General features: G+C 41.1%; 1 protein-coding gene and 1 pseudogene across 1 annotated transcript in view; one reads left to right on the top strand and one right to left on the bottom strand.

Annotated features, from left to right (window-relative positions):
• Positions 1–9,467: 9,467 nt before the first annotated feature.
• The window catches only part of LOC121557893 (SLAM family member 9-like), a 56,274-nt gene continuing 40,979 nt past the window's right edge, over positions 9,468–24,762 (bottom strand). The window contains exon 6 of the mRNA XM_041871351.2: positions 9,468–11,081. The gene's annotated coding sequence lies outside the window, so the exon portion shown is untranslated. The remainder of the gene's footprint in view (positions 11,082–24,762) is intronic.
• On the top strand, positions 22,068–23,027 carry LOC121557897 (annotated as a pseudogene).

Raw genomic sequence — 24,762 nt, 5'->3', positions numbered from 1 at the left:
AATGTGCCCTTGAGCAAGGCACTTAACCCTAATTGCTCCTGTAAGTCGCTCTGGATAAGAGCGTCTGCTGAATGACTAAAATGTAAAATGTAAATGTATATACTAATTAGAGACATGGATGAAGATACTATACTCTTATCCACTATTAGCTCAGAAAAAAATTGGGCCAAAGGCCAAACCTTGTTGACAAAAGCTGATTTGTGGGATGTCTGTAGACAATGCAGGAGTTGCGGGACGGTTTTAAAATGGCCTTTTGTCCTTTGAAAAACACTGCAAAGATTCCTGGGTACACCACAAAGGCTGCTGGGATAAGAGTATAGTATCTTCATCCATGTCTCTCATCTTTGTTGTGTGGTGTTGTGTGGGTGAAAAACAAATGCAATACATATACAGTGTACCTCCCATAATAGAGCACAGAAGCATACAAGGTTATGCAAACCGCAAACAGTTTTTATTTTATTTTATTCGGATCCCCATTAGCTGTTGAAGAATCAGCAGATATTATTCCTGGGGTCCACAAGTGCAAGTATATAATTGTATAAGTTCACAGTGAAATTCTAAATTTTCTCCAATAGAAGGTGCTCTTGACCAATCTAAGCTCAGGTTAATCACAATACAACAAGTCTACTAAGCCCTCCTCTCAAAGGAGATTTATACAATAGTTTATTGAGCTCAGAGCTGATGGCAATAAAGGGTAATGATTGATCTTACCTTCCTCATCTCCCGGGTCTCCATCTTCACAGGGGTGTAGTGATGTTGGCGGTGATGGTCTGGTTACTGACAGGGTCGGCAGCTACACAGCTGAAAATGGAGTTGTAATGTTCTCTCTCTACCTCCAGAGGTAGAGAGAGGTTAGGTTGGTGGTGAGACCAGGTCTGTTGAGATCTCACGTGCACCTGTAAGGTCCTAACCATTAGGACCTGCTATGGAGGGCTAAAGTTAAGTTGAGGCTGGTATGTCTTGTTGGTATGTAGGCCTATGTTTACTTTTATTTACTTAAATCATGTGCATTTGGTTTATTGATTGCTATAAATCTGACTGATTTTACATAAATTGTGTAAAATAAAAGCCTAACATGATGGAAATTATGTTAGAGCAACTATTTGTGCTCAACATACCAGAAGCCTATTTTACCGCTACACGTAAACCTTAAATGTAGTCCTGTATGTCCTAATAATATAATTAAAATGAAAGGACATTGCATAGGCCTACGATATGGATTCTTTATTGATTAGGGTAGTCCTAGTCCAGATAGGGGAATTAGTCTTGCTGTCAGTCATGCGTCCTATTCAACATCTGGGGAAAGGGTTTTCCATATTTCCCCCCCCCCCCACAAAATAATTAATAAATAACTAATTCATTTTGTCAATCATGTAATAATTTGTTTCAACCTTTATTTAAATAGGCAAGTCAGTTTAGAACAAATTCTTATTTTCAATGACGGCCTACACCGGCCAAACCCGGACAACGCTGGGCCAATTGTGCGCCGCCCTATGGGACTCCCAATCACGGCCGGTTGTGAGACAGCCTTGAATTGAAACCAGGGGGTCTGTAGTGACGCTTCAAGCACTGAGATGCAGTGCCTTAGACCACTGCGCCACTCTGGAGCCCAATAATGATCTATTTATGCTGATATAAGAAAGATGGTGCAGAGGTTGAGTAGATAGACTTTAATTTAATTAATTTCATTGTAACATTTATGTTTCCGACTATTTTAACTACAGGTTTTTGGTGTGTTGTATTGAAACAGTGTGTTTAATTTGCATCACTGCAAACCATTTCTGTCTTTATTTCTGTTGGAGAGAGAGCAAGACAGGGAGATATATAAAGATAGAGGTAAATAGGGTATTAAATAGAGCTCTTTCATGGGAGAAGGACGCTATTACAGGTTGTGGTCTGCAAAATATCTGCAACATGGCTTCAGGGGAATTCGTAAGATTACTATATAAATATGTTCCCCACCATTTAGTATGATAAAGTAATCTATGTTCACTTACATTATGAATGGAATAGTGTTTGTACAATATCACACGAATTAGAGGACGTATCATAGTTCTTACGAATTGGATGATGTACATTATCATACATCTTGGAGGATGTACAGTGCATTCAGAAAGTATTCAGACCCCTTGACTTTTTCCAACATTTTGTTAAATTAATCTACACACAATACCCCATAAGGACGAAGCAAAAACTGGTTTAGACATTTTTGCAAATGTAAAAAACAAAACAAATAACGGAAATATCACAATTACATAAGTATTCAGATCCTTTACTCAGTACTTTGTTGAAGGACCTTTGGCAGCGATTACAGCCTTGAGTCTTCTTGGGTATGATGCTACAAGCTTGGCACACCTGTATTTGGCGAGTTTCTCCCATTCTTCTCTGCAGAACCTCCCAAGCTTTGTCAAGTTGGATGGGGAGCGTCGCTGCACAGCTATTTTCAGATATCTCCAGAGATGTTTGATGAAGTCCATGCTCTGGCTGGGCAGCTCAAGGACATCGAGACTCGTACCGAAGACACTCCTGCATTGTCTTGGCTGTGTGCTCGTTGTCCTGTTGGAAGGTGAACCTTCGTCCCAGTCTGAGGTCCTGAGCGCTCTGGAGCAGGTTTTCATCAAGGATCTCTCTGTACTTTGCTCTGTTCATCTTTCCCTCGATGCTGACTAATCTCCTAGTCCCTGCCACTGAAAAACATCCCCACATCATGATGCTGCCACCACCATGCTTCACGGTAGATGGTGCCAGGTTTCCTCCAGACGTGACACTTGGCATTCAGGCCAAAGAGTTCAATCTTGTTTCTCATGGTCTGAGAGTAATTTAGGTGCCTTTTGGCAAACTCCAAGCGGGCTGTCATGTGCTTTTTACTGAGGAGTGGCATCCATCTGGCCACTCTACAATAAAGGCCTGATTGGCGGAGTACAGCATTGATGGTTGTCTTTCTGGAAGGTTCTCCAATCTCCACAGAGGAACTCTGGAGCTCTGTCAGAGTGACCTAGGGTTCTTGGTCACTTCCCTTACCAAGGCCCTTCTCCCCCAATTGCTCAGTTTGGCTGGGCGGCCAGCTCTAGGACGAGCTTTGGAGGTTCCAAACTTCTTCCATTTAATGAGAGAGGGCCCTGTGTTCTTGGGGACCTGCAATGCTGCAGAAATGTTTTGGTACCCTTCCCCAGATCTGTGCCTCGACACAATCCTGTCTCGGAGCTCTACGGACAATTCCTTCGACCTCATGGCTTGGTTTTTGCTCGGACTTACGCTGTCAACTGTGGGACCTTATGTAGACAGGTGTGTGCTTTTCCAAATCATGTCCAATCAATTGAATTTACCACAGGTGGACTCCAATCAAGTTGTAGAAACATCTGAAGGATGATCAATGAAAACAGGATGCATCTGAGCTCAATTTTGAGTCTCATAGCAAAGGGTCTGGATACCTATGTAAATAAGGTATTTCTGTTTATTATTTTTTATAAATGTGCAAACATGTCAAACGTTTTTTCATTTAGTCACCATGGGTTATTGTGTGTAGATTGACCAGGTTGCTTGTTGTGTTGTAACAACAAAGGAGAATTATGGGGAGAATTTACATTAGCGGTTAGGAAAACTAACAACAAAAGTTAGGATAATTTACATGAAAGGTTAGGTGAATTGGTTTAAGGTTAGAATAATGGTGAGGGGATGGGTGAGCTAAAATGCTACAGTTGACACTGATGCAACTCGACCACACAACCTTTGGATTGCTAGAAGGTCGCGATATACACTACCAGTCAAAAGTCTGGTCACACCTACTCATTCAAGGGTTTTCTTTATTTTTACTATTTTTTACATTGTAGAATAATAGTGAAGTCTTAAGTAACCTTCTATCTTTATAATCAATACTACTTATTGGAGGTGCAAAGATTTACGTAAAATATCAAACGTATGTCCATTGAGTCCAGTCTGGCACAATAACTACAGAGTATGCCAACACTTGATTGGTTGTTTTGATTCACAGACATGTGGAACAATGATTATAAACTACACATTTACAGTAACGGTGACTGTTAACTGATTTCAGGGTATTTTCCCCTGAAAGATGTCTTTCCTTCTCACCCATTACTTCCTTTTCTCACACTATAACAGGAACAGTATATACTTTTTTGTTTCCCATTTCAACTAAGTTTGAGGGCAATTCCTTCTATGACGCTGTAACTATCTACTTAATACATTTTAGAATAAGGCTGTAACGTAAGAAAATGTGGAGTAAGTCAAGGGGTCTGAATACTTTCCGAATGCACTGTATCTATCTATACAGGATATGCCCAACCAATATACTATAATGTAATACCGATCAGCTTTTCAATCACGCATTTCATCCAAAGTAAGCATGTGTTTACACTGCATGTTAAAGGTTAGTTAGACTGCTCCACTCTAAACAGAACATGTTTGTGCTTTCCTGTGATTATGTGGTCAGTGTCTATCTGTCATGTAGAGGCCAGATGGTAGAGTGAAAGATGAGTGGTTGAGGAACAGGTAATGTGCTTTTTAAAAAGATAATGAGCAGATAAGTGAGATGGTTGAAAATGCTGCAGTTAGTTTCAAGACGAGTGATGTAGGATGACCCAAACAAATTATTTTGGGTGGGTCTTAACAGGAAAAAACAGACTAAATGTTGTAGCTTACGTATATAATACATACTCTACTTTGTGACAAGCGTGTTGATACTGAGATACAATTGATCTACTCTGTGTATAGATATCTACTCTGTGAAGCCCAGCATTTAGCATAGTCTGAAACTCAGCAGGTGAAAGAGATTGTGGGAAAGAAAAACCGCCTACACTGGACAATGTTACAGGATACTTAACTGTGTCAGACTTTCAGATTGAAGATTCTGGGGTTATACTGTGGAGAGTACAGATGGAGAGAAGAGGAGATGTACATTTGAGTTTGTTTTGAATATAACATTTACAGATGGGGATGATATTATGTCAGACCACTTTATCATAGTTATTTTTACATGCATGTAAGACAATTATTTGCACGGTATCTTCATTAAATTAATCAATATTAAGATGAAACGATTACATTTTAGTACAGGACGACTGTTCTGCCAACTCTCCTATATAAGGCCGATAGAATGTCTCCCAATCTAAATCTTGTTGTCTTGTCTGTTCCCTGAGTTCCTTGATCATATTAATAAATTATTCACAACGTAAAGGCTCTACTTAATTTGGTTTTCACTTTGTTCACTACATATATTTTATACACTTAATTATATATATGGGTTGGTTTCTGGTGAAAAAGTTCAACACCCAGACACCTCTGCACCAGAAGGAGGGGTTGTCAGTGTGGGCTGCAGAAACATCTTTGTTTTAGGGGCAGCCAAAGGGAGTTCTTTACACTGACCATAATGCTATAGATCAGGAATCAAAGTGAAAATAGAAAGGGTTGAAAGTGTATGGCTAATCTGTGTTTTATACAGGAATGTTACTAATTTCCTGTAACAAAACACTGGAGTCACGCCATTGAGCAATCTGAACTTTGTGGAAAAATACATAACATAAATACACAGAATGATAAATGAGGCACTCATGTTTTCTGAACAAATGTGATTAAAAATAACATTGGCATGGCATAATTTAAATTGCCACCATAATGCATGACCACAGTCCAAACGTAAAAGCATAGAAAGGTTTGAGAACATTTAGCTAACACATGATTTAAATAACACTTACAATATACAGCACACTGGCTCAGAGTACACACTGGCTCAGCACACTGGCTCTTTACGGCGCCGGAGAAGATGGCTGCCGTTTTACAGCCCTCTAACCAATTGTACTATTATGTGTGTTTTTCCGCGTTATTTGTCATTTATTTTGTACATAATGTTTCTGCCATCGTCTCTCATAACCAAAAAGAGCTTCTGGATATCAGGACAGCGATTACTCACCTTGTATTGGACGAAGATTTTTTCTTCAATGAGGCGGCCGCGAAGGATATCCTACAGACACCCGACAAGGCCCAAATCCCCGCATGAGGAAGAGACGGAGATATCGTGGACGTAGGTCGGGGTGCCTTGTAAGGATCCGACGGCGAGCGAGTAAACTGCCGCTCCCATCAATCCTATTAGCCAATCTTCAATCATTGGAGAACAAATTGGATGACCTAAGTTTACAGTTATCCTACCAACGGGACATTAAAAACTGTAATATCTTATGTTTCACCGAGTCGTGGCTGAACGACGACATGGATAACATACAGCTAGCGGGCTTTACGCTACATCGGCAGGATAGAACGGCTGACTCCGGTAAGACAAGGGGTGGCGGTCTGTGTATATTTATAAACAACAGCTGGTGCACAAAATCAAATACTAAGGAAGTCTCAAGGTTTTGCTCGCCTGAGGTAGAGTATCTTATGATAAGCTGTAGACCACACTATTTACCAAGTGAATTTTCATCTATATTTTTCATAGCTGTCTATTTACCACCACAAACCAATGCGGGCATTAAGATTGCACTGAATGAGCAGTATAAGGCCATAAATCAACAGGAAAACGCTCATCCAGATGCAGAGCTCCTAGTGGCCGGGGACTTTAATGCAGGGAAACTTAAATCCGTTCTACCAAATTTCTACCAGCATGTTAAATGTGCAACCAGAGGAAAAAAATAACTCTAGACCACCTTTACTCCACACACAGAGACGCATACAAAGCTCTCCCTCGCCCTCCATTTGGCAAATCTGACCATAACTCTATCCTCCTGATTCCTGCTTATAAGCAAAAACTAAACCAGGAAGCACCAGTGACTCGGTTAATAAAAAAGTGGTCAGATGACGCAGATGCTAAGCTACAGGACTGTTTTGCTAGCACAGACCTGAACATGTTCCGCGATTCTTCAGATAGCATTGAGGAGTACACCACATCAGTCACTGGCTTCATCAATAAGTGCATCGATGATGTCGTCCCCACAGTGACCGTACGTACATACCCCAACCAGAAGCCATGGATTACAGGAAACATCCACACTGACCTAAAGGGTAGAGCTGCCGCTTTCAAGGAGCGGGACTCTAACCCGGACGCTTATAAGAAATCCCGCTATGCCCTCCGACGAACCATCAAACAGGCAAAGAGTCAATACAGGACTAAGATTGAATCGTACTACACTGGCTCTGACACTCGTCGGATGTGGCAGGGCTTGAAAACTATTACAGACTACAAAGGGAAGCACAGCCGCGAGCTGCCCAGTGACACAAGACTTCCAGACGAACTAAACCACTTCTATGCTCGCTTCGAGGCAAGTAACACTGAAGCATGCATGAGAGCACCAGCTGTTCCGGATGACTATGTGATCACGCTCTCCGTAGCCGATGTGAGTAAGACTTTTAAGCAGGTCAACATTCACAAGGCCGCAGGGCCAGACGGATTGCCAGGACGTGTACTCCGAGCATGTGCTGACCAACTGGCAAGTGTCTTCACTGACATTTTCAACATGTCCCTGACTGAGTCTGTAATACCAACATGTTTCAAGCAGACCACCATAGTCACCGTGCCCAAGGACTCTAAGAACCTGCCTAAATGACTACCGACCCGTAGCACTGACGTCTGTAGCCATGAAGTGCTTTGAAAGGCTGGTCATGGCTCACATCAACAGCATTATACCAGAAACCCTAGACCCACTCCAATTTGCATACCACCCCAACAGATCCACAGATGAGGCAATCTCTATTGCACTCCACACTGCCCTTTCCCACCTGGACAAGAGGAACACCTACGTGAGAATGCTATTCATTGACTACAGTTCAGCATTCAACACCATAGTGCCCTCAAAGCTCATCACTAAGCTAAGGATCCTGGGACTAAACACCTCCCTCTGCAACTGGATCCTGGACTTCCTGACGGGCCGCCCCCAGGTGATAAGGGTAGGTAACAACACATCTGCCACACTGATCCTCAACACGGGGGCCCCTCAGGGGTGCGTGCTTAGTCCCCTCCTGTACTCCCTGTTCACCCATGACTGCATGGCCAGGCACGACTCCAACACCATCATTAAGTTTGCCGACGACACAGCAGTGGTAGGCCAGATCACTGACAACGATGAGACAGCCTATAGGGAGGAGGTCAGAGACCTGGCTGTGTGGTGCCAGGATAACAACCTCTCCCTCAACATGACCAAGACAAAGGAGATGATTGTGGACTACAGGAAAAAAAAGAGGACTGAGCACGCCCCCATTCTCATCGACGGGGCTGTAGTGGAACAGGTTGAGAGCTTCAAGTTCCTTGGTGTCCACATCACCAACGAACTATCATGGTCCAAACACACCAAGACAGTCGTGAAGAGGGCACGACAAAGCCTATTTCCCCTCAGGAGACTGAAAAGATTTGGCATGGGTCCTCAGATCCTCAAAAAATTATACAGCTGCACCATCGAGAGCATCCTGACTGGTAGCATCACCGCCTGTTATATGGCAACTGCTTGGCCTCCGACCGCAAGGCACTACAGAGGGTAGTGCGTACGGCCCAGTACATCACTGGGGCCAAGCTTCCTGCCATCCAGGACCTCTATACCTTGCGGTGTCAGAGGAAGGCCCTCAAAATTGTCAAAGACTCCAGCCACCCTAGTCATAGACTGTTCTCTCTGCTACCGCACGGCAAGCGGTACCGGAGTGCCAAGTCTAGGTCCAAAAGACTTCTCAACAGCTTCTACCCCCAAGCCATTAGACTCCTGAACAGCTAATCATCGCTACCCGGACTATTTGCACTGCCCCACCACCCCATCCTTTTACGCTGCTGCTACTCTGTTAATTATTTATGCATAGTCACTTTAACTCTGCCCACATGTACATTTTACTTCAACTACCTCAACTAGCCGGTGCCCCCGCACATTGACTCTGCACCGGTACCCCCCTGTATAGATAGCCTCCCTACTGTTATTTTACTTCTGCTCTTTTTTTCTCAACACTTTTTTTGTTGTTGTTTTATTTTTACCTTTTTGGTTAAAAATAAATGCACTGTTGTTTAAGGGCTGTAAGTAAGCATTTCACTGTAATGTCTGCACCTGTTGTATTCGGCGCATGTGGCCAATAGAATTTGATTTGATTTGAGTACAAAATAGTGTAGTATATACAGTACAGTATACAGTATGCTGAAATATAAAACCATTCAACCACTAGATGGAGAAAATACATTAGAAGAAAAACATTGTTTGCTTGAAGTTTAATAGGATTAGTCATCATTCTTTTCAAATTAGAAATGTACAGCTGCCTGGCATTAAAAGTAACTGGACAAAACGTCCCAAATAAACTTAAACTCAAATAGAGAAACACACTTGAAAACCACCAAACAATTACAGTGGTCCCTCCTAGTTTGACCCTAGAAGTAGGCTACATTTGGTATTTTATTAGGATCCCAATTAGCTTTTGCAAAATCAGCACCTACTGTTCCTGGGGTCCACACAAAACACAGAACACATTAATAGACAAGAACAGCTCAAGGACAAAACAACATCAATAAAAAAAAAGGCACACGTAGCCTACATATCAATACATAAACACAAACTATCTAGGTCAAACTTTAAAACCAGAATCTGGAGAAATTGTGCCAATCTCAAACTCTTGACTGCAGCTATGGATGCAAAGACTAACAGTTTTTAAAAGTTAATGTAGTAATACACTGTTTACAAAAACTCAAGTGACAACAAAAATATAAACAATGGAGTAAACTTAAATAATTTTTTGGGTTGTGATAAGGTAAGTATTTTTCAAGCATGTATGGGGGATTGACGACCATTTAACATTAGGAAATGTATGGAATGTATGGGTAAGTCTGACTTAATATATTGAAGCTCAGTACAACAAAAAAACCTCAGTACACTTTATCAGTTTGAATAAGTAATAAGCTTATTTTAGAAGAGTGAAATGTGAATTATATTATCTTAATATTCAGTCTCAGTAACTACTCTGAAATACAAATGTATAAAAATGAAATAGCCTCCAGTGCAACAACTCACTATGGTGTCAGTAGATTTTGTATTTTTTCACAGTTATATATGTGGGCTAACGTAGTTGGAGCACAACATGCTCTAATAGGAGTGTCCGCAGGAGGGTGCAGGAGGGAGTGATTGTATTATTAAGAGATGATGAGCTACATACTGTGTAGATAAGGACAAGCAATAAATGGTCCACCATAATAAACTAAACTGTTAATTTCGTACATTCAAAATGCATGCACACAGTTGTCATCAAAGCAATATCTGAACTACACTTAATAATAATTCGCATTTTGCGAAAATAAATGAGTAAAATGTCACCAAAGATCACTTTATGAGTCAAAAGGCAAATAAAGACCTACCCCTCAGAAATGTTTCAATAGAATCTACATGGTGAAAGGAAAAAAATCAACCTATGGACTTTTTGTTTTCCAACATAGCCTAACAGCCATTGCTTCTAAGGAGTAGGTGGCTTTATCTCACCAAACATCTGCTTTGCATGTACACTGCTGCTATCCAATGGCAAGCTAAACAATGACCAGCTATAAAAAGATACAGGGCAGGCACCTAAATTTAAACAGAACAGACAATACTGAAAAGAAGCTTTGGCCCAGCATTAGCATAGCAAACGCACTAGTGAATTTGATTAAAAGATAGGTTCCATTTGTTTTAACCTATAAATTGGGACAATGGGCACCTGAAAATAGGGATCATCCTACTAATAACCCTAGGCATAGCTATTGAATTTGTCTGTATCAGTGAATCTCATCAAGGCCCCAATTCAACAAAAGACTGTGAGAATGACCAACAAAGGAAGTCTGAAATGATAACAACATCGCAATGGTTAAATGGGAATTTTCTCCAGTAACAACTGTGCCTCCATTACGTTTTCTAGATGAATATTTACTATAATTTTGTCTTAACATCCTCTTTAGGATGTAAAGCCTTCTCTTGGATGTGAATGAGCATGTCACCCTCTCAGAACCTTCCTGTTTTGCTCCTTCATGCAGTGTTAACATCCTCGCTGGCAGCCATGCGATGTAACTGGAGTGTATCATAAACTAATGTAAGGTTAGGGTTGTCTCTAATTGACTTCAGTCCTTGTATACCTGTTCGCTCCTCCTAGACAGGAAGAGGGAGGGAGGTGGGGAGGGAAGGATTGAGAGGGACAAGCAAAGAGGGGGGGGTGTAGGAAAGCAAAAAATATATGCAGGGTGGCTTCTCATTGTGCAAAACGACCATTTCATATGGGCAAAACTGGTTGCAATGACATCAGGATGGTTATTAAACTCAGGTTGTCTGTGCAACTCAATACCACATTAACCTACTGGCACAGAGCTAAATCCTATAGTTGTAGCCATGAGGGCTGCAAAAGCTGCTGTATTACATCTCCTATGTTTATCAGCCTGTAGCATTATTACTAACCTGGTTATCTGCTGGTTTAATGTGAGTTCTCTGCATACTGAATGTCATCTTGCTTTCTTTCAGGTGAATCTATAAAGGCAAATAAAGGAAATGAAATATACAGTGTGGGTGGGAGTAACTGACAGATATGCACAAATGCTCAACCCAAGACAGGTTCTGCAAACACTAAGGACTCATGTTACATTGGGTACCTGTGTCTGTGCTAGCGATCCTTTTGGCGCCAGAGAAGCTATACAGTAATGATTGTCAGAGTGTGCTTGTGTGTGTATGTGCCTTCTGCTTTTTCAACATTTAGAAAAGTGGTCAGAGATAATGTAACTGTCTGACCAAGCAGAGGAAGTGTGGAAGATATGCCATTTCATTTGACCTGCATCCATTGTTCAGGCAAACATTTCCTTCCTTTTCCAAAACACTATCCTTGATAATTGAAAAAGGTTGTGCACAACATGTTTTGACTTTGACAAGGAGAATGACCTCACCCCACTAAAAGATGAATACCTGCATGTGAGTGTCCATTTCTCCTCTTCTTAAGATAGATTGCAAGTCCAACAAGTCCTGACGCAACCAAAACGCAGATTACAGCAATAATAAGACAACCTCGAATCCTCTCATCACCATCTAAAGTAAAAAGAGAGAAAACAATTTTTTTATTAAAACATTGCATTTCATAAAATGAGCTCTACCATACTTATTGTTTCATATTGAATTTGGTGTTGTCTGGATATCAGCAATTTAACATTGCTACTGCACATGTTTTTTTGTACCTGCCACCTTGGCGTGATCACTCTCTATACAGGAATTTGGAACAGCAGCTATCTCATTGCTGACTGGGTTGGCAGCCTCACATCTATAAGAGTCTCTGTTCTGTTCATCCACCTTGAGAGGTAGAGAGAGGGTGATGTTGAGGTCAGGGCTGCTGCTCTGGTTGAGTATCTCTCCTCCTCTGTACCAGGAAAGGGTCACATCTCTCCCGTTCTCCACAGAACACACCATGCTACAGGAGCTGTTGTCATGGACTGTCACCTGAGGTTTGGACAGAACATCTGGAAGACAAATAATGAATAAATGAGCATTTGTGAAATGGAACTTATCTTTAAAGTGGCAAAGAACAGTTGCTACATCCATTTTTGGACTTATACATTAATGATATGGACCCATTGATTCTTGAAGAACATAACTTATAAATGCCTCATGAGCTTAGTCCCCGTCAGAGAACCCATCAGCTTGTTTTACTCCAGTGTTTGTAAACAAATAAATTGTAAACAAACACTATAGTCTCAAAACATGGTTTCAACTATAATTTTTATATAATGGTTGATCAGTCCTTGCATCCATAGCTCTGTCAATGAATTTGAGAGTGGTTACATTTCTCCAGCTCCATCCCTCAGCTTTTTACCAAACCAATAAAGCGACCGCTTTAGTATTGTTTGTACTGCTGATTGCCGCTTTAATGAATTTATAATTTACAACACACACTTACAGTACACAGTCAGCTGAAATGTATGGCTGATCTTCTCTTCATCTGCATTCTCCAAAGTATAAACCCCAGAATCTTCTATTTGTAGGTCTGACAAAGTGAAGAATCCAGTAACATTGTTCCAGTTAAGGCGGTGTTTAAATCTCTTCTCAAAGTTTGTATTACTTTGTTTACCAGGGTACACATGTGCAATACTGCCAAGGTCTCTATAAAGTAAACTGCCAGATTTCAACACCCTCTCTGGAAAAGAGAGAAACTTTCCCACGATGCCTTTCACCTGCCGAGTCTCAGGCTGGGCTGAATGCTGGGCTACACAGAGTACTGTGGAGAGAAAGAGAGACTCAATATCAACGCATTGACTTAAATATCATACGTTTTCTCTAATAAAATTTCTTGAGAAAATTTGACCAAACAGAATTAACTTTTTCTAAACAATTAACATGTAGCCCGAAACTGAAACACGTTGGCCAAAATGACACAAAATCAACTACCTCCATCAAAACAAAACTTGTTATCTAATGAAAAGTTATTTCAAAATCAGTCGTTACACAATGGCCCAATAAATAGTAACTACAACTATCAATATACCCTAACATGGTTAACCCTCTTTTACATGTCTTTGCCATCTGTTGATACTATAATTATAGTATGACCATAAAAAGACAAGTAAACATATTATCACATCATGGGCTGTATTCTTTTGTCCTAAAATGATTTGACCAAAGATGACCAATGCAATAAGAATGTCACTCAAGCGCATTAAAATCCAGAAACAAAAAGGCTTTATTTGACCTTTATCCATGTTGTCCTTTACAAATGCAATGATGCTGTACGGTATATACAGAGAATACAAATAAAATACACCAAGCTAACAAATCATGGCAAAAACTAAGCAATGTAAAAAAAACACCAATACAGTATACACCACATTCAGTCCATTCGTTCTTGTCGATCAGGCCACATGTTTTCATCAACATCACACTGAATGTTTTCCCTTGCAATGCAGCGAGGAAAAAAATCTCCTTGCATGGTGTATCCACGCTTGGCAGTCCTCTTCAGTGATTGCCGTACAACCGGCATTCGTTGTGTCTAGGAGGGACATTGGTCATGTGGACGGTAATCCTAAACGTTCCACCTCCACACATCTGAACCCATCTTCCTCTATGGGCCCCTCTACCTCTCCTTTGTCCTTACCCTCGGCCTCCTACTTGGTCCATTCTTGCAAACAGCAATTCAGAGCTGAGCGACCTCTTTAGTGCATGAATAATGACTGATTGAACAATTGGGCAAATAAGTTTTGCACACATGCAGAAGAGTAATTTGTATTAGCTGTGACCAAATGTTTATATTTTATTTGGCATGATTTACTCAACTGAATTTTGCCACTTTTGTAGAGAGTTGTGTTTACAGTTTTGCAAACATTTGCTTAGCATTTGCATTTTGTGTGAAAGCAATGAGAAATGACTTACAATTTTACAAAAAATAATACTGTTGTGCTCAGGTTATGATGGAGATCTGTGTCATTCAAAGTTTCATTGAAAGTGTCTTAGCGATCGAGAAAAACTGTAAAAGCCTGATGTGATGGTTAGGAAAGAAATGACAGGACTGGTAGCTCTATGAATTTGTTTGTATACACTCTTAGAAAAAACAGTTCCAAAAGGGTTCTTTGGCTGTTCCCATAGGAGAACCCTTTTTGGTTCTAGGTAAAACCCTTTTTTTGGTTCCAGGTCGAACACTTTTTGGTTCCCTGGTGTAAGGGTGCTACCAATTTCAGCCAACATTCCTCTATTTCATCAAGTGAATACAAGTCCTCCAATTTCAGCCAACATTCCTCTGTTTCGTCAAGTGAATACAACCCTGTCCCTGGGATTTCACAAGTTTACCCCCACGCTCGCTGCGACAGGTGGATTCACTTGTCAGTCACAGTGGTCTGCTAGGTACAGCCTACAGAGTGACAACCTTCCTGTCCTGTCCTGCCTGCCTGGTTTCTGCCTCACGAGAGAGAGAACACAACTTTTCATGGAAAACAAGGTAGGCCAATGTGTTAATGAAAAGCACTTACTAAAATAGTTTTAGAGGGCGACTAAACCTATCTAGAATGACCCGGTCTATAGCTAACAATACTACTAACGCTATCTTTAGTAGTCTACATGATGCCTGATCCAGGCCAATTTCAGACAACCTTTGAATTAGCAAAGAGTGGTCGACAGTGTCGAACGTTTTAGATAAGTCAATGAATAGAGCAGCACAGTGTTTCTTCCTATCCAAACTAGTGTCACTTTTTTATTTAGTGTAGTCTTAGTCACTTTGAATAAAATATCATAAAGTCATATTTGTCATTTGAATAATGATTTAGTCTAGTTATTGTCAAATTGATGATTAACCAATAGTAAAATGAATCAGACTTCCATGTGCACAAACATACATCACCTTCTGCATACCTATTCTCTTCCCAACAGCAGAAATATTAAACATATACAAGAATATACACTGAGTGTACAAAACATTAAAGAATACCTTCCTAATACTGAGTTGCAGGTAATGTTACTGGTAAAGCTTCTCGAATGTTGCAGATAGAAATCCCATGAATAGAGCAGACTTTATTCCATATGCCAGAGGCATGTTTGTTCTACATAGCATATTTCTATCTGTACATTCCAAAATGTTTCCTCCTGTTGAATGTGACCCAGGATGTTAGCTATAGCTAGCTAATGAGGTAACATGACTGAACAAGGTGTAGCCTAAACTTAATGGTTAACAGTCCGGCCCGCAAGTAGGCTAGTTTTAGGCCCGCTTTTAAAATGAGGCCTGCCAATGCACAATAGAAAGAATAAAAACGTAGCGACGGTATTATGGGTCATATCTTTTGAACTGTAAGGGCTAGAACCAAGCCGTCTTCGCTGAGGAAAAGAGGGAGACTTGGCTACATTGGCTATACTGAACCTGGCTATGAAATGCAGTGGGGAAAGTGAGAGGGTTGAGCGAGACTAGAAATTCAAAGACAGCCCACATCTACACTCAATGGATAGAAAACATAGCTAGACTGTTGCATCACTATTTAAAACCAATGCTGCTATTGTTTTTAATTGAGTAAAGCAGCATGTGTTTCTTAACCAGGCAGAGAGAGTCAACTGCACGAGTCACCTGCGCGATGTGTAGCCTATAATGGGAGTGGAGTCTGTCTGTCTTTCTGCCCACCCTCAACTCTTGCTCACCTGCAACTCACCAGCTGTTGTAGGCTGTGGCGTTCTGCTGAACAGAACGGCGCTGCATAGACACGGAAAAGCTCTCAATCTCTCCAAAAATTGGTTTTAGTAAATTGAAATGAAAAATATTTCAGCCTATAGTTTGTTCTTGTTATATTTAGCCAGTTAGGCTATGGTCTTGGTAATTCCCCTTGAAAAATAGGTGTTTGGTGAATATTTTAGTCACTATTTTTGTTGACGAGATTAACACTAATCCAAACAATTTACCACTTAATAAAATACTTGAAAGTACTACTTAAGTCGTTTTTTTGCATATCTGTACTATCTATATTTTGGACAACTTTTACTTTTACTTCACTACATTCCTAAATAAATATTGTACTTTTTACTCCATACATTTTCCCTGACACCCAAAAGTACTCTTTACATTTTGAATGCTTAGCAGGACAGGAAAATAAGATTCACACACTTATCAAGAGAACATCCCTGGTCATCCCTACTGCCTCTGATCTGATGACTCACTAAACACATGCTTCGTTTGTAAATGATGTCAGTGTTGGAGCGTGACCCTAGTTATCCGTAAATTAAAATAAACAAGAAAATGATGTCTTCTGGTTTGCTTAATATAAGGAGTTTTAAATGATATACTTTTACTTTTGATACTTAAGTATATTTTAGCAATTACATTTTACTTTTGATAATTGAGTTTATTTCAAACCAAATACTTTTACTCAAGTAGTATTTTACTGGGTGACTTTCACTTCTACTTGAGTAAATGTGAAGATGCCTTAATAGAAAATGACTCAAGTATGACAATTGGGTACTTTTTCCACCACTGCTTAATTTAAAACCAGTGATGCTGCTGAGATGGTGCTATGCCTTGGTCTGAAGCCTGACTGATGCACATTTAGAATAGATTTTGTAGCTAGCTAAGATCTAAGCTATCAGTTGATTAGAGATTCAACAATTTTGTCAGACTGGTCCTTGACTAAAAAACGTTCAATTTGAAATGTTCATTCTTAATTTGTGTCTGGGAAACAAGCCCTAAATGTCTACATTGACGTGGTGCTCTGTATTTCCCTATGTCTATTTGTTTTCCTGCTCATCCAGGATAAGCAAACATTGACATAAAAACAAAGATTAGACTGTAGCTTTCTACACTGTTTAATAAATTGTTGAAACACATATTTTGTTAAAAACATCTAGCTGAAAGAATTTTGCGAGTGTCGGAAACATGTTGTTAGGCTATAGGACTATGTTTAATAATAAACAACCACAAAAATACATGTTCACGCGTTATAACGGTCAGAACCTACAGTAGGCCTATAACAAAATAGCAAAACACATAAATCATAGTCAAAATTGACCAGGATAAAAGCTCTTCGCGTGCATGACTTGTTGCACCAACCTATAACTTCAGAACTGCCTGTAATATATTTTGTACTGGCTAAAGCCAGTGGCATGATTTTAAATTGTTTATATAGTTAGGGACAGATACAATACATACAGTGCCCTCCACTAATATTGGCACCCTTGGTAAATATTAGCAAAACTGGCTGTGAAAAAAATTTCTTCATTGTTTATCCTCCTGGTCTTTCATTCAAAATATTCACAAAAATCGAACATTTAAAGTAAAATAACTGAAAGAAAAAAATTCTTGATTCAATACTTTGTGCAACCTCCCTTTGCCAAGGTAACAGCTCTGAGTCTTCTCCTATAATGCATAATGAGGTTTGTAAACACATGGCAAGGGATCTGAGACCATTCCTTCATACAGAATCTCCAGATCCTTCAGATTCCAAGGTCCATGCTTGTGGGCTCTCCTCTTCAGATCATCCCACAGATTTTCTATGGGGTTTAGGTCAGGGGACTGGGATCGCCATGGCAAAACCTTGATTCTGTGGTCAGTGAACCACTTTTGTGTTGATTTTGAGGTGTGCTTTGGATCATTGTCCTGCTGGAAGATTTAAGTTCCTAGCAGAGGCAGTCAGGTTTTGATTTAATATCTACTGGTACTTGGAGTCCATGATAAAAATGTATCCTAACAAGTTGTCCAGGGGCTTTGGAAGAAAAACAGCCTCACAACATCAAAGATCCACCACAATACTTCACAGTGAGGATGAGGTACTTTTCTGCATGGCTATCTTTCTGTCTACACCAAACCCACCTCTGGTGTCTGTTTCCAAAAAGCTATATTTTGGTATCTGACCATAGAACCCGGTCCCATTGACAAATCCAGTAACGTTTGGCAAACTGTAGGCACTTGAGTTTGTTGTTTGATGGCAGCAAAGGCTTTTTTATGGCAACCCTCCCAAGCAACTTGTGGTTATGTCTTATCGTAGTTTTGGAGGCTTTCTGACCCCAAGAACCAACTAACGTCTGCAATTCTCCAGCTGTGATCCTTGGAGATTTTTGGGCCACTCTAACCATCCTCCCTCCCTGTACGTGGGGTCAGTATAGACACACGTCCTTTTCCAGGCCAATTGTTAACATCTCCAGTTGCTTTAAACTTCTTAATTATTGCCATGATAGTGGAAATGGGCATTTTCAACCGTTTATCTATTTTCTCTAAAGACGTTTCCTGATTTGTGCAGCTCAACCACCTTTTGTCGCACATCATTACTGTGTTCTCTGGTCTTTCCCATAGAGATGGATGAATATGGGAACTTGGCCTGTGTGTCACATATTTATACCCCAGTGAAACAGGAAGTCATGGCTTACCACTTAAGTGTTCCTAATCACTCAAGTGAACTTAAAATATGAATGGGAATATACTTCAGTTAGACACCAAACGATTTTAAGACTGATATATTTTGACGTAATGTGAGTTTTATTAGTCACTATTGTAATGTAACGTCATTGATCTGTCAGTTTCCCTAGCTAATTCTTTACTTTTCACACTGACACGGTATAAACAGCTTTACAGGCTTCACTGTCAGTACACAACACTATGCTCATGTCTCTTAGCAGGATCAGATGGTGACAGGTGTCCCAGCAGGTTTCAGACAGCCAGGGAAGACCAGTCTACGGAGCTCAGGTGAATTGTACAGTATATTATCATAATCAGTGAATGGCTACAAAGTTCCATCTTGAGTTGATGGGTAGGCTACAGTCTGTGATCTGGGAATAATGGTCCTTTCAACTATTGAACCATTGAATTTTCTTGGATAATATAATGTATTAATGTACACCAAGGCAATTATTTGTCATGCCTCATCTGAGCAGGATCAGATGGTGACAGGGGTCTCATCAGGGTCAGGTAGCCAGGGAAGAACAGTCTGTGACGGAGCAGAGGTGAACTTTTCCAAATACAACACTTTATTCTCTCTGTGCTGCCAACACTGGACAAGTCAGAAGCTTCAAAGATTGAAACTATTTTAAGGCAGTCTGATGAACCTCTAAAGTTAATATCCAAACTGTATCAAGGGTTGATAGTGGCTTTTTCCCGATGACACAAAACATTTGAAAACAAAAATATGAGGAAGACCTGGGAGACACTATTGGTGATGATGAATGGATACAGATATGTTAGAATGCCCAGTCATGTTCTTCTAATCTCAGACAAATTACTGCAGTTTAAGACCATCCATAGCATGTACGATATGCAAGGTAAACTGAATATCATGCACTCAGAAATGTCATTATTCTGCTGGAGGTGTAAAACACAAAAGGGGGCATATTTGCATAGATTATCTCCCGTGACTGGGAGACCCATGGGCGGCGCACAATTGGTCCAGCGTCGTCCAAGGTAGGGGAGGGTTTGGCCGGCAGGGATGTGGGTTCGTTCCCCATGGGGGGCCAGTATGAATTATAATTTAATTTTTTATAAAATAAAGTATGCATTCACTAACTGTAAGTCGCTCTGGATAAGAGCGTCTGCTAAATGACTAAAATGTAAATGTTGTGATGGGTGGCTGAATTCTGTCAAAGAGTATGTTCTTTTATCTCAGCATGTCTACAGATTGTCCCTGTTTTTTTTTGCTTGGAAGTGTTGATACTGGAGACTTATCAGAAACAACTGAAACCTAGCATTTATAGTGGCTAAGAAATGCATTGCCATTAATTGGAAGGTTGGTTATCCTCCCACAATGTCACAATGGATGGCAGAAATGTCAAGTTATGTATCACTAGATTTGATTGATTACACGATTAAGGGTATACTGTGCAACTTTCATAAGGTCTGTATTCCTTATATGGATTACTATATGATAAAAGGAGTCTATTGAAAACATTCCCAGATCAGGGGAGATACCCATTTAGGCAACCCCTAGCTGCCGGGATGCTCAGTCCTGGCCCTGGGGGTCTGCCGTACTGTTGGTTGTCACTCTGGCCTTGGCCTAACACACCTGAAACCAATAATGAATGGTTGTAAACTGAATGAAGGGAAAAAAGCCATTCTTGAACACAACATTTAAATTGGGATTGGGTCTGGACTTTGACTCAGCCATTCCAAAGCTAAAAATGTGTTGATTTTTAACAATTTTAATGTAGAATTGATTGTGTGTTTTTGATAATTGTCTTGCTGCATGACCCAGCTGCGCTTCAGCTCACAGACGGATGGCCTGACATTCTCCTGTAGAATTCTCTAATACAGAGCAGAATTCATGGTTCCTTCTATGGAAAGTCGTCCAGGTCCTGAGGCAGTAAAGCATCCACAAACCATATCCCCATCACCATGAAGAGATGGGGATATTTGCACAATTATTTTGAAGGGAAGCACTGTGCTTTCAAGGACCGTTGTTGTGCTGTGTACATATGATAATTTCTGGCATTAAAAAAAAAAAATCCCTGGGCCCTGGGTTTTGGAAAGAAAAGAAAGGGATACCGGGATGGCGTATCGCTGTAGAGCTGTCAACAAGGCAAAGGGTGGCTATTTGGGTTACTACATGATTCCATATGTGTTATTTCATAGTTTTGATGTCTTCAGTATTATTCAACAATGTAGAAAATAGTAAAAAAGAAGAACCCTGGAGTGAGTAGGTATGTACAAACTTTTGACTGGTACTGTACCACCTGAGCAAAGAAGCTGAGAGCTTTATCACTGAATGGGCTCTGACCAATATCCTACCCCAAATTGACACACAACAGTATGGATGTATACAAGGCCGATCGACAAGACATTGTCTGTGGACCTAATCAACTGATCCCTGGTGACCGCCGAATTCAGCAAAGCTTTCGACCATGCCTCGCCATCACCAGGATGTAAGACCTCGGGCTTCGTCCATCACTCACCAGATGGATAGGCAACTTCTTCTTTAATAGACATCAGGTAGTGAGGTATCAAGATTTGCTGTAGGACAGTGTCAGTATATCTTGTGGCCTACCTCAAGGAACAGCCGACATCTGTTCCTCCTCCGTTGCATTAAGCACTTCTACATCCCTAAGGAGGGCCTGGTAATGGTATTCACCACCTACATTCTCTTCCACCAGTGGTGGAAACAGTACTCAATTGTCATACTTGAGTAAAAGTAAAGACACCTTAATAGAAAATGACTCAAGTAAAAGTCACCCAGTAAAATGCTACTTGAGTAAAAGTCTAAAAGGGGGAACACAACCAACATTTCGACCGACCTTTGACACACCTGGTGAGCCAATCAAGAGCACCTGATCTGTTGAAGTACCGTTCATTTTTCTGATCCATCGTGTCACTCTAAGAGTAAGTAATTTCAGTTGGCGGAGGACATAGAAGAAGCAATTAGGATGTTGACGCATCTCCGTGTCACAGAGCTACGTTCTCTAATGGCTGCCATGGGCCAGACCAAGAGTGGGATTAAGTCCAATCTGCTGGTGAGAGCTGTGGGGGTTATACAGACCCAGTGCAATTCCCACCTGCTCACAGTCTAGCGCCAGCTCTACCAGGAACGCTACTCCTACCAGACAGTTCCTGGCAACAGCCAGAGGACTCCTGGAAGCCACCAGGAGGAGCAGACCATGGCGCCGGTGGTGGAGCCAACACACAACCCCACATAAACCATCACACACAATCCTAGATTGTTCCAGATGGTACCCCTTCCCTTCTACCAAACCCTGGGGACAATCCTACCCCCCACACAACTGATGGGCTTCTTTTCCAACATGCAGAACCAGGAGTTCATCATCAGGCTGACGCCAAAGCAAGTGGAGCAGAACAGAAACTGCAAGGAGCTGCGACCATGTGTGCCGAGTGTCCAGGTGGTTCTCAGATTCTGCTTCACAGAGTGTCTTGGGTACGAGGAGGATCAATACCCAACATGCCTGTGGATCAGAAACTCATACCCCTACCAGAACTTCACAGACACTGTACACCCATCAACATAACGCCAGCAGTTTCTCTCAGCCTCCTCCCCTCATCTCATGTATTTGTCTGGTGGGAGAGATGTAGCTAAAGGTACTCTGTGGCTGTGTACCTGGTGAAGGTGCTGTCCCCCTCAGACCTCCTCAGTCAACTGAAGAGCCAATCAGTGGAGAGTCTGACATTCTGCAGAAAGCGCATCCAGGAGAAGCTGCGTCTCGACACAGAGTGTGAGGTGACCACAACAGGACTACAAGTGTCCCTTATCTGTCCGCTGGGGAAGATGAGTCTGTCAGTGCCCTGCAGGGGGCGTAAGTGCGCCCACCTCCAATGCGTCGACGGGACGCTCTACCTGCAGATGAATGAGAAGATGCCCACCTGGACCTGCCCAGTGTGTCGCGAGCAAGTTCCTTAGTCAGCTAATTATCGATGGGTTACTGACTGTGATCCTGGTGTTGGAGGGCTTTCAGGACAATACAGAGGTAGAATACCTGGCTGACGGCTCTTGGGGATTTGTTATAGATGGCGTGAGCAGAACGACACAATCTTTGGCACTTTTGGAGAAGATGGAGGCATACAGTGGTAGTAGTGTGACTGCAACCACCAGTGCTGTGTCAACGGAAGTCGCCACTGTGGACCTTACGCAGGATTCATCAGGGGATGAGGCTGATGAGGTCACAAAGCCATAACGATGGCCTCCCCGACAGGAACGGGTTTCATGAAGTTGCTCAGGGTTCTGTATGGTCATCAATGGTAAACCCATCACGGAGATTAACAGTACTACACATGTCGGCTCAGAGGTAAAATGTGTGTTTGTTTGTTTACAATTAAACTGGACACTGTTGAGTCTTTTCAGGTCCAGTGGTCAGAAAAAAATTAATAGCCTAAGAGGCAATGGTTACTGAGCAGTCCCAAGAGAGTCTAGAAACGTAACTCACAATTATTAATGAGCAGGGTTACATGCACACAATAATACGATTATTGTGGATAGATTAATATAATAGTTTGTTTTAAAACATTTATGCCTACATGCTTTGCAAGAAGAATGATTTCCCTAATAATCCTGTGTACATGGACACATCTGAAATCGGGCAACCAGAGTGACCATGTTTTTTGTGAAGCCTATTTGATTCCGAGTTCGGACATACAGTATAAAGTGTGTATGTGAAAACTATTCCTAAGATGCATTTTTTCAGTTTTTCCCGAACTCACTTCACTCGCCCATTAGAGGAAGGGTTGCGCTACTGGTGCTGGCACATGCACAGATCAGATACATTGCTGGAACGCCGATTAAGTTGTTTCCAAGTCATAATAATTCAAAAGATTGCAAAAAAAAAAATATGGTGTTTTATTCGGCGTAAACTTACTTCCATTTTTACCTTAAGCCGATTTAAGATGAGCAGAGTAAGGTGTTTACATGACTACTTACATACATTGCCTGTCAATCATTTTAATATCTGATTATTGTGCATGTAAACGTACCCATGTTAATGTATTTAATGCTTTTTTTGTAATATCAATTTATAATAAAATGGGGATTGTTTTACCCTCCTAAAAAAATGAAGTCTAAAAGTATTTGGTTTTAAAAATAGCTAAGTATCAAAAGTAAATGGAATTACTAAAATGTACTCAAGTATCAAAAGTAAAAGTAAAAGCATTAACCATTTTAAATTCCTTATATTAAGCAAACCAGACGGATAGCCAGGGGCACACGCATTTGTGTTTTGTGAGTCCGCCAGATCAGAGGCAGTTGGGATAACCAGGGATGTTCTCTTGATAAGTGTGTGAATTGGACAATATTCTTGTCAAATGTAACGAGTACTTTTGCGTGTCAGGGAAAATGTATGGAGTAAAAAGTCCATTATTTTCTTTAGGAATGTAGTGAAGTAAAAGTTGGAAAAATACAAATAGTAAAGTAAAGTACAGATACACCCAAAAAACTACTTTAGTACTTTAAAGTATTTTTACTTAAGTACTTTACACCACTGCTCTCTTCTCTGCCAAAGCTGACTCTCTCTGTTCTCATCCTCCAAGATCTATCCGCTGCCTTCACCAGCGTGAACCATCAGATCCTCCTCTCCACCCTCTCAGGGTTGGGCGTCTCAGGCTCGCCACACTACTGGATTGCATCCTACCTGGCAGGTCGCTCCTACCAGGTGGTGTGGAGAGGATCGGTGTCTGCTCTCACTACGGGTGTCCCCCAGGGCACGGCTCTAGGCTCTCCTCTTTAGACAAAGAGAAAAGAGGAGAGCAAGGACTTGCATCAAAGCAAGGACTTGCTCCTGCAGGTTCATGCTATACAACATCCGTAGAGTACAACCGTTCCTCACACAGGAAGTGGCGCAAGTCCCTACTGCAACTCTGTTGACTGGGCTCCTCGCTTGTGCCATCCAACCCCCGCAACTCATCCAGAATGCTGCAGCC

Source organism: Coregonus clupeaformis, chromosome 22, assembly GCF_020615455.1.
Source record: "Coregonus clupeaformis isolate EN_2021a chromosome 22, ASM2061545v1, whole genome shotgun sequence".
Lineage (NCBI taxonomy): Eukaryota > Metazoa > Chordata > Actinopteri > Salmoniformes > Salmonidae > Coregonus > Coregonus clupeaformis.
This window is presented reverse-complemented; position numbering and strand designations above follow the sequence as displayed.